The sequence below is a fragment of the Dipodomys spectabilis genome, unplaced genomic scaffold, assembly GCF_019054845.1.
Source record: "Dipodomys spectabilis isolate Male_0828 unplaced genomic scaffold, ASM1905484v1 ptg000057l, whole genome shotgun sequence".
Lineage (NCBI taxonomy): Eukaryota > Metazoa > Chordata > Mammalia > Rodentia > Heteromyidae > Dipodomys > Dipodomys spectabilis.
The window spans coordinates 2,827,177-2,842,182 of NW_024870734.1; positions in this window are offsets into that span (position 1 = coordinate 2,827,177).

Below are 15,006 nucleotides of genomic sequence, written 5' to 3' on the forward strand. Positions count from 1 at the left end.
AAAATTTCGACCTATTATGTATTCACTACCTTACAATTAATGCAACCTCTGTATATATCACCTTAAAAATAAAATTAAACTAAAAATAAGTTACATAAAGTATAATTTCACTGTATTGCTATAGTAAATATTATTCTATGTGCATTACCTTTTTTAAAATGAACACTATTTGGCATCTAATTTGAATTAATTACACCTTCTTTATCAGAGGTTCATCAACTTGAATGTTATCACAATACACAATATTTTCACAATATACCTGCCATAGTTTTCCAAAAAATTATAATTTCAGTATTGTCTCATAGTAAAACAAAAAGCAGTTTAATTCTCTGGAAACTCCTAACTTTTAAAACTGAATAATTCTTCAAAGGACAGTATATATCTGTTTTTCAAAGTTCTTACAAATACTAACTACTCATTTTCAAATTCTGAGCATTTCATATCAGAGATATTCAAAACAGTATCTGTTTGCATGTTATTTAATTCTGCAATAGCTGCAGTTTCTAATGGGGTGTTACATATTGAGAAATCAACAGAAAAAAATAGCCACATTCTGCTGAAGGATATAACTATGAAGTATGTGTAATAATTAATTCCTCAAGAGTAAACATTTGTTCATCAGAGTAAGCTATTATTTCTGTGACCATCAATCCCAAGCTTTTATGCCATAAAGTCTTCCTAGCCCAACAGTTTTCAATTTGTAAGTTGCACCTTAAAATTCCCTTAATTCACATCATGAATAGCTTATCACTATTGTGAATAAATACTACACTTGTGCTAATATAATGCCTTTCCTATTATGGAAAGTACACTACACTAAACTTTGCTGCAACATTTTTCTGATTTCTAGAAATCCGAACCCTTGCAAATATTATTTATATTTTTTATCTATCATAGATATTCAGGAGACTGAGATCAAAAGATTATGGTTCAAAGCCCACCCAGTCAGGAAGATTCCTTAGATTCTTATCTCCAATAAATTTCTCAGGAAAAGCCAGACTCAAGTGGCACTGAAGTTGAAGTGGTAGAGCATGAGCCTTGAGCACAAAACACCTCAAAGAGAGTGGCCACGCCCGGTGTTCAAACCTGAGGACAAACCAAAATATAAAAACCAACTCCAACCCTAGCATTTTTCTCATTGTATACAGAGTCATGTAATTAAGGAAATTTCTTCCTGTATTATGAATAGATAGAAGACCCAAGACCTCACATAATTACTCTCTTCATACCATGTTATACCAAAGCCTCAAAAAATTGCTTGTTCTAAATTTATAAATTAATACCATCCATTTGTTGGCAACTCTGTCTAGATTATTCACACTATCAATTTATACATGAATTGTTGGAATTATGAATTAACTAATTTCTAATTAAACCTCGCTTCAAAGAATATTTTAGGCAAATAAAATGCCAGATTCATTTGTGAATTTGTCAATTGAAACCTCTACTTAAAAAGAATTTTGTAGTATCCTATAGAATATGAAATTACAAACAAAACCAAAATATTTATTTTAAATCTAAATTCTAATTTAGCAAGATCTATAAAGTCCTATATTTGATGAACTTTGAATTTTTCCAGGCTTAAAATTTTGTAATCTTTCATTATTTCTTTGAAATCCAACAGAATGATACTTACTTTTTCAAATTTTTGATTGGGAATCATGGGCCATTTTGCATCTAAGAATCTTGTGTAATGAAGAGAGCATTTAAAACACAACTGATGATTATATATGAGTTGCATTTCAATAAGAAACTTGCTTTCTCAAAACATAATGACAAAATTAGCCCAAACTTCCAACTGTGTATTCCTTTCTTGTTGTTTGGCTTGTTTCATTGAGACAAATTTATACTACCTGGACCAGGGAAGGTATCACTATGTAATCCCACTCTCTAATCTCCTGTCTTAGTCTGAGTGCTAGAATTCCAGGCTTGTATCAAATTTCCCTGCCATAGTTTGGTGGTTTATTTAATATAGATAAAGACTAGCAATTCTGAACTTCTCCTATGATCTTATCCATTAGATTGACTGCTCAAACTGTTTATGTACTATTTTCTTTTCTGCAAAGCAGTTTTTTATTTTTTCAAATTTTGTGCCATTAGACATCAATTTGCATGAAATAGCATATTAAAGTCTTATTCCTTAAAAAATGCATAGTAACTACATATAAATACAAAATAAAAAATACAAAAGTTTTAGAGGAAAATGTAGAAGAGATTCCTCATGATTTAAAGTTGAAAATATTCCTAGAGAGGGCATTAAGAGTACAAAATATATATTAAATATAAATTTAAAATTAATATTTAATGAAATATATAAATGAAATTTACCTTCAACAAAAATACAGCTTACTCAAAGGATACTACTAAGAAAATGAAAAAGGTAAGCTATAGACTAGAAGAATATTTGAAAGCAACATATCAGATTAAAGTATTATATGCATTATGTAGGAGGGGGAAGGATTGGGTGGAGGGAGTGGGGAGGCTGGGAATGGATGTGAAGGGTAAACAAAGGAGGAGGCTGCAATGATTTGTAAGAAATGTATGCATAGTATGTACTATTTTGAAAGATGTTCTATCATTTGACACAGGATATGAACATTTTCAGATGCACCTGCAGGGGTCTCTGATTCATTCTTCCATGGATCCAATCCCTTTAATAATGATTAATTGACTTTCTTATTATCTCTGGTCCCTAGGTATGTAATATTCTCAAACTTCTTTGAAGAAATTTCATTTGAGGACTTTCTAATATGAAAAATTATCACTTGATCTAGTCTTACTCAGGATATATTTTCAATTGTTTTCTACCATTTCTCCACATTTTGAGAGTTGTTTCATTTGTGCAGGTGGGTTTGTACATATATATGCCTCTGTGTGTATGTGTATGTTTGTATGTTTTTATGCAAAAGCCTCAGCAACCTTGTTCAGCAATCTTGCTCATGACTAGTATTCCATCACTTGAGCTCATGCCTATAATTCTAGCTACTCAGGAAGCTGAGATCTGAGGGTTGCAGTTCAAATCCAGTACAAGTAGGAAAGAAAAGTTCTGAGGCACTTATCTCCAATTAACCACCAGAAAACTGGAAGTGGCGCTGTGGCTCAAGAGGTAGAACACTAGCCTTGAGCTGAAGAGTGGAGAGATATTGCCCAGGCCGAGTTCAAACCCTGCCACAACCATCAAAAAAAAAGATAAAAGATAAAAGAAAGAAAAAGAAATGAAATCTTGTCCACCAGTTCCTTGCTAGTATAATTCCCACTTTCTCACCATGAACTTTTTTTCCAGTTAAGTAGTCCATGCTCTTATATCTAACTTGCTTTGGAACCAGTATTATTCTTCCATTGTACATTTTACAAATTTGCGTGATTAGCAACCATGATTTAGAGATAGAAGTTGAAAGACAGTGGCCTCATCGTTCATGTTCCTCTTAGTATTAATTATTTCTTTATGTCATTCCCATAGATCTACATAATGGTCTTATTGGTTCAATGTTGTCTTATTTGCAGAATCTTCCATAGTATATTGAACCATTATACTTAAACACAGAACTTTTCTTTCTCTTATTATTCCTATTGATTCTTCTACTGTTAACTTGTGTACACTTGGGAAATAATGCAAAACACACACACACACAAATAAACTTTTCTGAGAATCTTCTCCCAGTTTAATTTAAGAGCACTTATGAAATTTGAACTTAATGTACTCCTGGATAATAGTTTCTTCTTTTATAGCAAAAATAGTGCACAGAGGGCTTAGAGTTACATAAGTAAAGTAATGAGTACATTTCCTATTGTTATATCCTCTTTTGTTTTTCCTGTGGTATCCATTCCCACCCCATCTACTCAATTCTCCCTCCACTCCCCAAGTTTTAAAGTTCATTTTCTACATAGTGTCTTGTTCATATAATTGTTACAAAAGGTCATCCTGAATCTTTGTTTCAGAATTTTGTTGTTTCCCTTCCCCTCCCCACACTAGAAAAATGTACATGCAAGATGCAGGGCACCAACATCATATCCAGTTCAAACAGGAGTTATATCATGGGGGAAGAACATGGAGGAGAAACGAAAAAGTCACATAGTACATTTTTGATACATTAAAAACAATTGCAATAAAGATGAAAACAAGTTGTGTCCCTATCTTGGGGTTCATTTGACTTAACATTATCTTATATGGCCATATGTACATGAATAATGTTTTTATAAGCCATTTAAATTTTATATTTTTTATTTACTAAGTTGTTTCTGAAAGGCGTGTTACCTCATGTCCAAAGATGTCTTTGTGCTAGTTCAATGAAGCCTGAAAACATTCATTTTACCTCGAACAGTGCCATAGGTTGTTACTGGAAGTAAGTAGAAGGAAATGTTACTGCAGGTGGAAACTGATCCCAAAGGAGAAATTGAACATAGAGAAATGACAAAGTGCAAGTTACTTTGTGTGTTCCTTTTTGCTATACAAGAAAATAATCCATTGTCCAAATTCAGAAACCTTGAAGTTATACCTTGCATTCTCTCAGACCACAAGGGAATAAAATTAGAATTCAACAACAAAAGTCAGCAAAGAAATTCCTGTATCACCTGGAGGTTGAAGAATACACTGCTGAATCATGAGTGGGTCATGGAAGAGATTAGAAATGAAATTCAAATATTCATGATATTCAACAAAAATGAACACACAAATTATCAGCTCCCCTGGGACACAGCAAAGTCAGTACTCAGAGGCAAGTTTATAGCTCTGATTTCCTACAGCAACAAATTGGAGAGATCTGAAACCACCAATTTAATTAGACATCTGAGTCTCCTTGAAAATGAGCAGCAAGATAAACCTCAGTAGAGTAGATGGAAAGAAATAATTGAAATTAAATCAGAACTAAATGAATTAGAATCCAAAAAATCCATAGAAAGAATCACAAAACAAAAAGTTGGTTCTTTGAAAAAATTAACAAAATTGACAGAACCTTAGCAAACCTTAACAGAAAAAGAAAAGAACACACCCAAATAAATAAACACAGAGATGAGAATGGAAACATCACCACAGAAACAACCAAAATTCAGAACATTATAAGGGAATACTTCTCACAACTTTATGCTAATAAGTTTGAGAACTGGGCAGAAATGGAACTTTTCCTAGCAAATACTGAGATGCTGAAACTAAACCAATATGTTAAAGCTTCTTAAGGGGCCCATATCAAGCATTGAATAGAAACAGCAATAAGAGCCCTCCCATCTAAGAAAAGCCCAGGACCAGATGGTTTACAGCGCCTTCAAAGCAGAGCTCACAACAATACTCCTCCAAATCTTCAATGAAATAACAGAAAGTTCACAACCCAACTCATTCTTTGAAGCCATCATAAATCTCATCCCAAAACCAGGCAGGGACTCTTCAAAGAAAGAGAACTATAGACCCATTTCTTTGATGAACATTGATGCAAAACTTCTCAACAAAATTTGGGCCAATCAACTTCAAAAATTCATCCAAAAAATCATACACCACGATCAAACAGGATTTATTTCAGAGATGCAAAACTGGTTCAATATACGCAAATCAATTAATATAATTCATCACATCAACAGGAGCAAGGATAAGAATTACAAGGTTATCTCAATAGATACAGAAAAAGCATTTGACAAGATCCAACACCCCTTGATGTGAAGGTTCTGGAAAAAACTAGGAATCCATGGAGCATTCCTCAATACAGTAAAGGCCATATAGGACAAACCTACAGCCAGTATTATACTTGATGGTGAAAAATTAAAGCCATTTCCTCTTAAATCAAGAATGAGACAAGGGTGTCCGCTCTCTACACTTCTCTTCAATCTAGTATTGGAATGCCTAGCTACAGCAATAAGACAAGATGCAAGCATTCGAGGGATCCAAATAGGGAAAGAAAAAGGAAAACTCTCCCTCTTTGCAGATGACATGATCTTGTATTTAAAGAATCCCACAGAACCCACGTCAAAATTACGCAAGCAGATTCAAAATTTTGGCAAAGTAGCAGGGTATAAAATTTACCCTCAAAAATCGATGGCTTAGCTGGGCGTTGGTGGCTCACGCCTGTAATCCTAGCTACTCAGGAGGCTGAGATCTGAGGATTGCGGTTCAGAGCCAGCCCGGGCAGGAGAGACTGTGAGACTCCTATCTCCAATAAACCACCAGAAAACCGGAAGTGGCGCTGTAGCTCAAATGGTAGAGCGCTCGCCTTGAGCTGAAGAGCTGAGGGATAGCGCCCAGGCCCAGAGTTCAAGCCCCACGGCCGACCAAAAAAAAAAAAAAAATCAATGGCTTTTCTGTATGCCAACAATGAGAAAGGTTTGGTTGAAATTAGGAGAGCAACTACACTCAGTATAGCCTCACAAAAAATAAAATACCTAGGAATTAACTTAACCAAAGAAGTGAAGGACCTCTATGATGAAGACTTAAAAATCTGAAAAAGGAAATCAAACAGAATTTAGAAAGGGGAAAAACTTCCTATTCTCCAAGATTGGAAGGATCAATATCGTAAAAATGGCAATACTTCCCAAGGCTATCTACAAATTCAGTGTGATACCTATCAATATTCCAACCTCTTTCTTCAAGGATATAGAAAAGGCAATCCAAAAATTCATGTGGAACAATAAAAGACCCTGAATAGCTGAAACGATCCTTATCAGAAAGAACAGTGCTGGAGGAAGATGAAATCCGAATTTGAATTCAACTACAAAGCCTTAGTAATCAAAACAGCTTGGTACTGGCATGAGAACAGACCTCAGGACGAATGGAATAGAATTGAAATCCCAGAAATGAACCTACAGACCTATAGTCATCTAGTCTTCAATAAGGGAGCTAAAAATGTAGGATAGAAGAAAGACACCCTCTTCAGTAAATGGTGCTGTCAAAATTGGTTAAATACTTGTAGAAAACTTAAGCTAGATCCTCATATATCACCCTGTACTAGATTCAACTGCAAATGGGTCAAAGACCTCGGAATCAAAGCAGACACCCTGAAAACTTTACGTGATGGAATAGGAGAAACACTAGGTCTCCTTGGCACAGGCTGAAATTTTCTTAATAGACACCCAGAAACACAACAAATCAAAGAAAGGTTAGACAAATGGGATTGCATGAAATTGCAGAGCTTCTGGATGGCAAAGGACATAGCAAGCAAGATCAATTTAAAGCCCACAGATTGGGAGAAGATCTTCATTAGCCATACAATGGACAAGGGTCTCATATCTAAAATATACCTGGAACTCAAAAAATTAAATCCCCCAAAAGCAAATCTTCAAAGAAACAAATGCTCAATAAGTAAGTGTGCTAAACACTTAAAGAGAAACTTCTCTAAAGAAGAAAGAAGGATTGCCAAAAGACATATGAAGAAATGCTGAACCTCCCTAGACATAAAAGAAATGCAAATCAAAACAATATTGAGATATCACCTCACCCCAGTTAGAATGGCTATTATCAAGAACTCTAATAACAACAGAGGCTGGAGGGGATGTGGACAGAGGAAACCTTACTGAATTTTTGGTGGGAGTGTAAATTTGTTCAACCACTTTGGAAAGCAGTATTGAAGACTCCACATAGAGCTCCCCTAAGATTCAGCAATCCCAATTTTGGGCATTTACCCAAATGTTCACAAACAAGGCCACACTAGATGTACCAGCACGACTATGTTTGATGCAGCCTTATTTACCATAGCTAAGGTATGGAACGAACCCAGATGCCCCTCAGTAGATGAATGGATCAAGAAAATGTGGTATATATACACAATGGAATCGTATGCCTCCATCAGAAATAATGACATTGCCCCATTTGTTAGGAAATGGAAAGACTTGGAAAAAATTATATTAAATGAAGTAAGCCAAGCCCAAAGAAACCTAGGTCCCATGGTTTTCCTTGTTTGCAATAATAAGTATATGTCTGAGTCAAACAGAAAAGGTCAGATAAGTTGATGTTAGGGAAATGAACACTAAGTTATGTATTCAAAAGTTTTTTTTTTTCTTTCATGTGATTGTTTCTTACACATTTATAAAATGATTTCCTTATTGCTTTGTATGACCCTTCCCACGGCATAACAATAACCCCTGCTTTCACTGTATTTGATATCGCCATAATTTGTGGAGGGGAAGGGGAAAAAATCATTTAAATAGGGATATAATTGGACCCATTGCAACAATGAGATATACATGTCATTATGTCGAAAACAAACCTTACAACTTTGTTGGTGGGGGGAGGAGGATTGGATGGGGGGGAGAGGTGAAGATGGGAAGGGATGGGAAGGGGAAACCAAGGCGTAGGCTACATTGCTAGATAAAAAATGTACTCATTATCTTGCCCATGTAATTGTAACCCCTCTGTACAGTATTTTCACTATAATATATATATATATATATATATATATATATATATATATATTCATTGTTAGAAAAAAAAAGAATCCAAGACTTGAAGGAAACTCTGTCCCTGCCTTTTTTCGAGTGTGTTCTTTATTCATATAAAAATTGTCTGTAAACGTCTTCTTGAAAGTATTACAAAGGGAAACAATGTGCCATTTGAAGGCCAGCATAGAATAAAAGGAAATAACGTTCTTTTAAAAGTGTTCTATTACAAGGAAACAAAGACTTGGAGGTTTTAAATTGTCTTATGCGTGGATATTTCACTACTGAGATGATTCTTTTGTTGCAGAAGTCATTTATTAATTCCTTTAGTCTTGCCCTAAATTCTCCAGCGCAATTTGTATTCCAAAAAAGCAGGATCCACTGAGTATGATCAGCAAATGGAGCCTGTTATCAAACCAATGCTTTAAGGATGGTCCCTAAGAAATATGTGTGTTTCTTTTGCTTGTTGTTTTGTGTAGTTTGTCCTTGTTCTGGAGCTTGAACTCAGAGACTGGGCCATGTCCCTGAACAAATGTCTTCCCTGGCCTACTTCCCCCAAAGCTAGTACTTTACTGCTTTAGCCAAAACTCCACTTCTGGCGTTTTTGGTGTTTAGTAACAGATAAGAATGTGACAGACTTTCCTGTCTGGGTTGGCTTTGAACTGAGAAAGTAAGAAAGCCATGTGACATCAACTGTATCAAGATTTCTGTTTTGAACCAAGGAATACTAGATGAAGTTTATTATACAGCTAATATTTGAAAATTTTTAAAAGAATATGTCTAACAAAGAATCCATAACTTAAATAACTCCACAAATGTAGGTGCACTGAATCATTTTGGAAGCATTTTTTCAACTGCTTGGGAATATAACCATTGACTTCATAGATCCTTTTGGGGAAACTTTGTCATATTTGCCTGTTGTCACTGGCTTTGTACACAGGGATGCTGTACATACTTCAAAGGGCCTTACATAAAGGAAGTCTTGAAATTCTCAACAATATTTAAATAAGATGCTCCCTATATTTCTTTTCACATTTGGGGATCACTAAGTACCAAAGTTATGTAGAAGGCTAGGGTTAGAATATGGACATGAAATCTGTCTCCAAATATTATAAAGATTATTGATGTCATTTTGAGTTACAGTTTCTAATGTAATAAAAAAAATAAGGTAAAACAGTAACAGAAACACAATTTTCTATCTTTCCTAACTCTCCAACAGAAATTAGAGAATCCAGTAAAGTTACAGCAATCTCAAGATGGTATAGGATTTTATAGGATCAGTAGATGGTGAAAAAGAAGATAAAAAATGGTTCCCCTGGAACAATGGGAAACAAAATCTATACCTACAGATTGTGATATAGCTGGAAAATAGTTTCCACTATGCTATGTGTTTGATATTTTAGGTTTGTTTACACAGCAACTTTCCTCTCTCAGGAAATGACTCTATTCCTACTTAAGGTTTTGCAGCTTATAACCCAGCAACAAACAATGCTTCTAAATATAAACAAGCATGATACTAAGAATAACCAAGGCTACTTCCGTTGCCATAGGTGATAAATAACAATTCTCTTGGGGAATAGTCAAACAATTTTGAACTTTTTCATACCTTTCCTCTTCTCCAAAATGAGAAGTCCTAGTCATTATATGTAAAACATTAATAAAGGATTTTTATATTTTTTATTTTTCACACTAAAGCAAATACACTTTTCCTCCTTGCAAGCCTGATTTTGAAAGAGTCAGACACTCACAATTATTTTATAGACAAAAGTTTACTGCTTTGGCTTAGGTGTTTTCCTACCTTTGGGTATTGCTCTCTATTATTTTGGCAACTATATAGAAAAACAAGAAAAATCCATTATGCTTTGGTTGAATTTTTCAATGTCAAGCTGTCTTCAAACACAGTTTTCTATTCCCTTCTTCACTGCTAATTAAAGTTTAATTATTGCACTTTAAATAACAAAAAACATACTTTAATGTATATTCTCATTGAAACCAATGAAAACAGACGTGTCTGCCATTGCTTTTTAAATTGTTTCCAAGTATTTTCCTTGGCTATTTTCATTATTGCCTTTTTTCTAGTCTTCTAATCAGGAATACAGTGTTACACAAAAAGATCTTCCTAAGATATAGGATGTTAGGCAGAAAAAAATAGATGTATAATTAAAGATTTTCATCTCTTAAGAGACTGAAAATCTCAGAAGACAATTTGCTATTACTGGCATGGTTCTTAAGCTAAGTGAAATGCATTTACATGTGACAGTTATTCCAAAAAAATTATGGCTTATACTTTTCTGCTCCAATGAGATGAGTAACTTTACTGTCAATGAAATCTCTGACATGGCTGGAGGGCATATTGATTTTAGGGTAGAAAGGTTAATGTTAGAAAGCCAAGGGAGATTCCTAAAACAGCACTGCCTATCACTTATCAGTTAATTATACTTATGGCACATAAGTATATAAATACATAAATATGAATTGATTGAGAAATGTGTGACTTACACGATTGATTCAATGGTTACCAAAACCAGAAAACACTTCTCATTTATATAAACTATTATATCTAGTGAGGATTCAAAAATTTTAGAATTATATTTTAACATTTATGCCAAAATATTGGTTTATTTTTAACACTTTATTTTTAAATTTTGTCGGTTGTGGGGCTTGAAATCTGTGCCTGGATGTTGTCTCTCAGCTCTTGACCTCAAAGCTAGTGCTCTACCACTTGAGCCACTGCCAGTTTTCTGGTGGCTTATTGAAAATAATGTCAAGGAGCCGGCGCCGGTGGCTCACCGCTGTAATCCTAGCTACTCTGGAGGCTGAGATCTGAGGATTGCGGTTCAACGCCAGCTGGGGCAGGAAATTCTGTGAGACTCTTGTGTCCAATAAAACCACCAGAAAACTGGAAGTGGTGCTGTGTCTCAAGTGGTAGAATGCTCACCTTGAGCTGTCAAGCGTAGGGACAGTGCCCAAGCCCAGATTTCAAGCCCAATGATAAACCAAAATTAAAAAAAAAAACAAAAAACAAAAAGTCTCACGGACTTTACTGCCTAGGCTGTCTTTGAACCATGATTCTCAGCCATCAAACTCCTTAGTAACTAGGATTACAAGCATGAACCATTGGCACCTAGCTACATAATTATTTTTTACACATTTATGAAGTATGGAGTGGATTCCCATTCATTTATAGGTTGTGTAATGATCAAGATATATCATATCTATTAGTTTCTGTATGTAACATTTCTTTTTAGTGAGACTGCTCGAAAAGTTATCTTTTGGCTGTGATGAAATAGCTATTCTTAACTATAATCACTTTGGTTCTTATGGTATACAATTAATATATTTACTTTTAATATTGGAAGTCTGCTAAATAAACTCATAGAAAACATGAATTGTATGGTGAGAGAAGTTCATGGTTCCATTACTTGTCTTAGGAAAACAATTATGCCTTTTGTTTTCAATTAGATTTCTGTGGGAATGTGAACTATTCATTGATTTAACTGTTAAAGTTGATAACTGTTACATTATATCAAGTTCATTCCAACTTGTATTTGAAGATTGCACATTTAACACAAATATGCTTCCACTTTCTTCTACCACATAACTAAAATAACAGTAAAGCAAAGCTTGGTGTTAGTGGCTCATATGTAGAATCCTAAAAACTCAGGAAGCTAAAACCTGAAGATTTTGGTTCAATGTCAGTCTAAACAGACAAAAATGTGAAAACTTATCTCCAATTGTCCAGCAAGAAGAAGAACAGGATGTGGCTCAAAGGATAGAGTGTGATCAGCCATGAGCAAAATGTACAAGGAAGACAATTAAACACTGAGTTCAAGCCCTAAAAATGGCATAGACACAGAAGACAACAATAAAAAGTACTATGAACATCAATTATGAAGACAAAATAGTAGAAAAGATCATTAGAAATATTGCATAAAGATCTGGAAGACAGAAATCATTTGACAGAATGTTGATTCAAGAGAGGGAAAAATCACAGTCTCATTGGTACAATCACATTGTACGCATTTGTGTTGAAACCTGGCTACTGGGTAACAAGTGAATGAGTAGATTGGATTACCTGACATAGCAGACATTGTTTGTGACTGACTATGCACCATCTCACTCTGCAAAAATCTAAAATTGTGCTTGCTAATTTAAATAAAACCTCATATTAGATACTGTTTGGTCCACACAGACTGGGGTCCTTATTTTGACGCTTCAGATTTATGTGAGGCTTTTGTTAATAACCAGTCCTGTTGTACCCACTTTCCTTTGTGCACCTATACCTTACAAAGCTGACACCAAGCCAAGGCTTTGAACTAGACACCACGGCATTAATCTCTCCCTTTCTCCAGCTACAACTCTTTTCACATGCTATCTCTGTCTTAGTATTAGTTGTTTTCTTACTAATCCCTACCAGAAAACTCTTATATTCATCTAAACTCACTATAAGTATCCTAGTTCAAAAAGGGATTAAAGGTTTACCATTGGCTGAGGCTCTCATCTGTAGGTTTGCTCCCTAATAAATCTGTGCTACAATATCTCTCTTTTCTTCGTGTCTTTTGAGTCTGACAAATGATTGATTCGGTTTGATGTAATCCCATTTATCCAACCTTACTTTGGAAGTTTTGACCTGTCCCAAGGAGCCCTCGTGTTTCCTCTAACTCTTCCTGTAAAATTATAAGGTATCTGGACTTACATTAGGGTCTTCAATCCATTTGGAATCGATTATGGTGCAGGAGGATATATAAGGATCTAACTTCAGGTTTCTGTGTACACACAATTCCATCAGCGCAAGTTTTTGAAGAATTTGTCTTTCATCCATCCTGTGTTTCTGGCTCCCTTATCAAAGATTATGTGCCTATAAGAGTGGATTCATTTCTGGGTCTTCAATTCTGTTCTATTGATGGAAATCTGTGCTTCTATTGGAAAGAATGGCATTACCACATTCCTGAGGAAATTGACTACTCTGTAAACTGAAAAGCAAAATTCTATGTTTACAAGATAAAATTGAGGAAAATTTTGAACACATAAACTATAATATATAGAGGAAAATGTGGGAGAGAAAAGATAAGATGAAAAGTAGAGTAGCTATCAATTGAAGAACTCATAAACAATTATCAAAATTATACAAGAGAGCTGGGTTAAGCTGTAGGACTAGACTAATATATACAAAGCCATAGGTTCAATCTCCAAGAAGACCTAATAATAAGTTAATAAATAGTAATAATAAAATAATTACTTGAAATAAATGCTTTCATATGAGAGAGGCCTGAATCCTAAAACAGTAAAGAAAATACCCTAAATTCTTGTATCCAATGACATGAAACTACAAGAATGAAGAGGACATAGTTTTCCTTTTCTCTCCTTTCTTTTCCTTTCCTGTTTTCATCTTTTCTTCTTTCCTTTGGCACTACTGATGCTTGAAGTTGCTAAGGCTCTGACCACTTTAGATTATTTTTCAGATGAGGTATTCCTTTTTGGCCAAGCCTCCCTTGAGCAATAATCTCTTACCTATGGCTTCCACAAACAAGAGATAACAGGGAAATTACCCTATATCTTGCTTTCTTTTTTGTACTTTCTCACGACTTTTTTGGGTCAGAATTGGCCCAGGATATCAGCCTTCTAAATCTCTGCCTTCTAATTAGCATGGCATAGTTCAATTAAAACTTGGACCCATACTATTTCTCATTGCAAACATTCAATATTGACTTCTGTTTTCTAGATATCATTAAATTCAATTGAGATTAGTATGTATATTTATGATGTTATAAGAAGAACATAGAGAAATCCCTTGAATAGGTTTTTTCAGTTTCTTTAAATATTTATAGTATGAGATTAAAAGTAGGACATTAATATTTCACAAGTATTATGCAGACTTCATTCGTTTTAATGATTTTGTGTACCCATTAAGTTCAATATAATTTTATCAATTCTATATGAATAATTACAGACACGTTTCTTTACCAAAAATAAGTCTGTCTCATGCTTCCCTTTTATAATTAAACCCACTATTTCTCTTGGTCCCATCCCAAACCTGTTTCATCCTGGAAACCAAAACATTTTTTTTCTCCGACTTCTAGATTATGCAATAAATAAGCTTTTAGGATTGCCCTCAAATCTATGGTAGATTATTCCCTGTTTTTGTATGCCTTAATATTGTATTGTATTCACTCGATTAGCCTTTAGGTTCTGTTATTAGAGAAAGTAGCACAATTCGTTTCCCATTCACCTGAAGAAACCTTGAATTGATTTCCATTTCTTTAACTAGAGGAAATATTGCTGCTATAATCCTCTGTGTTTTGGCCTTTGGGTGAATGTTAAAGTTTATTTTTATGAGACAAAGCCTGACGAGATCAATTCCTCTGCTATACTCTAGGTGGTTGCATATTTCATATTCTAGGAACCTGTCAAAATATTTTCAGAAGTAGCTTTCCCATTTGAGATTCCTGCCAGCATCCAGTTTCTCTGTTTCTTGATAGCATTTAGTATGGGCAATATTGTATTATGTGCAGTAATTCTCATACATGTTTTATGATGCCATTTTTGTTTTAATGTGCATTTATTTGATGACTAATGATACCTTTCTTGGGCTTATTTTTCACAAGATGTATTTTGCTAGTTTCTAATTGATGCTCTTTTTAACTTTAGTTTTTG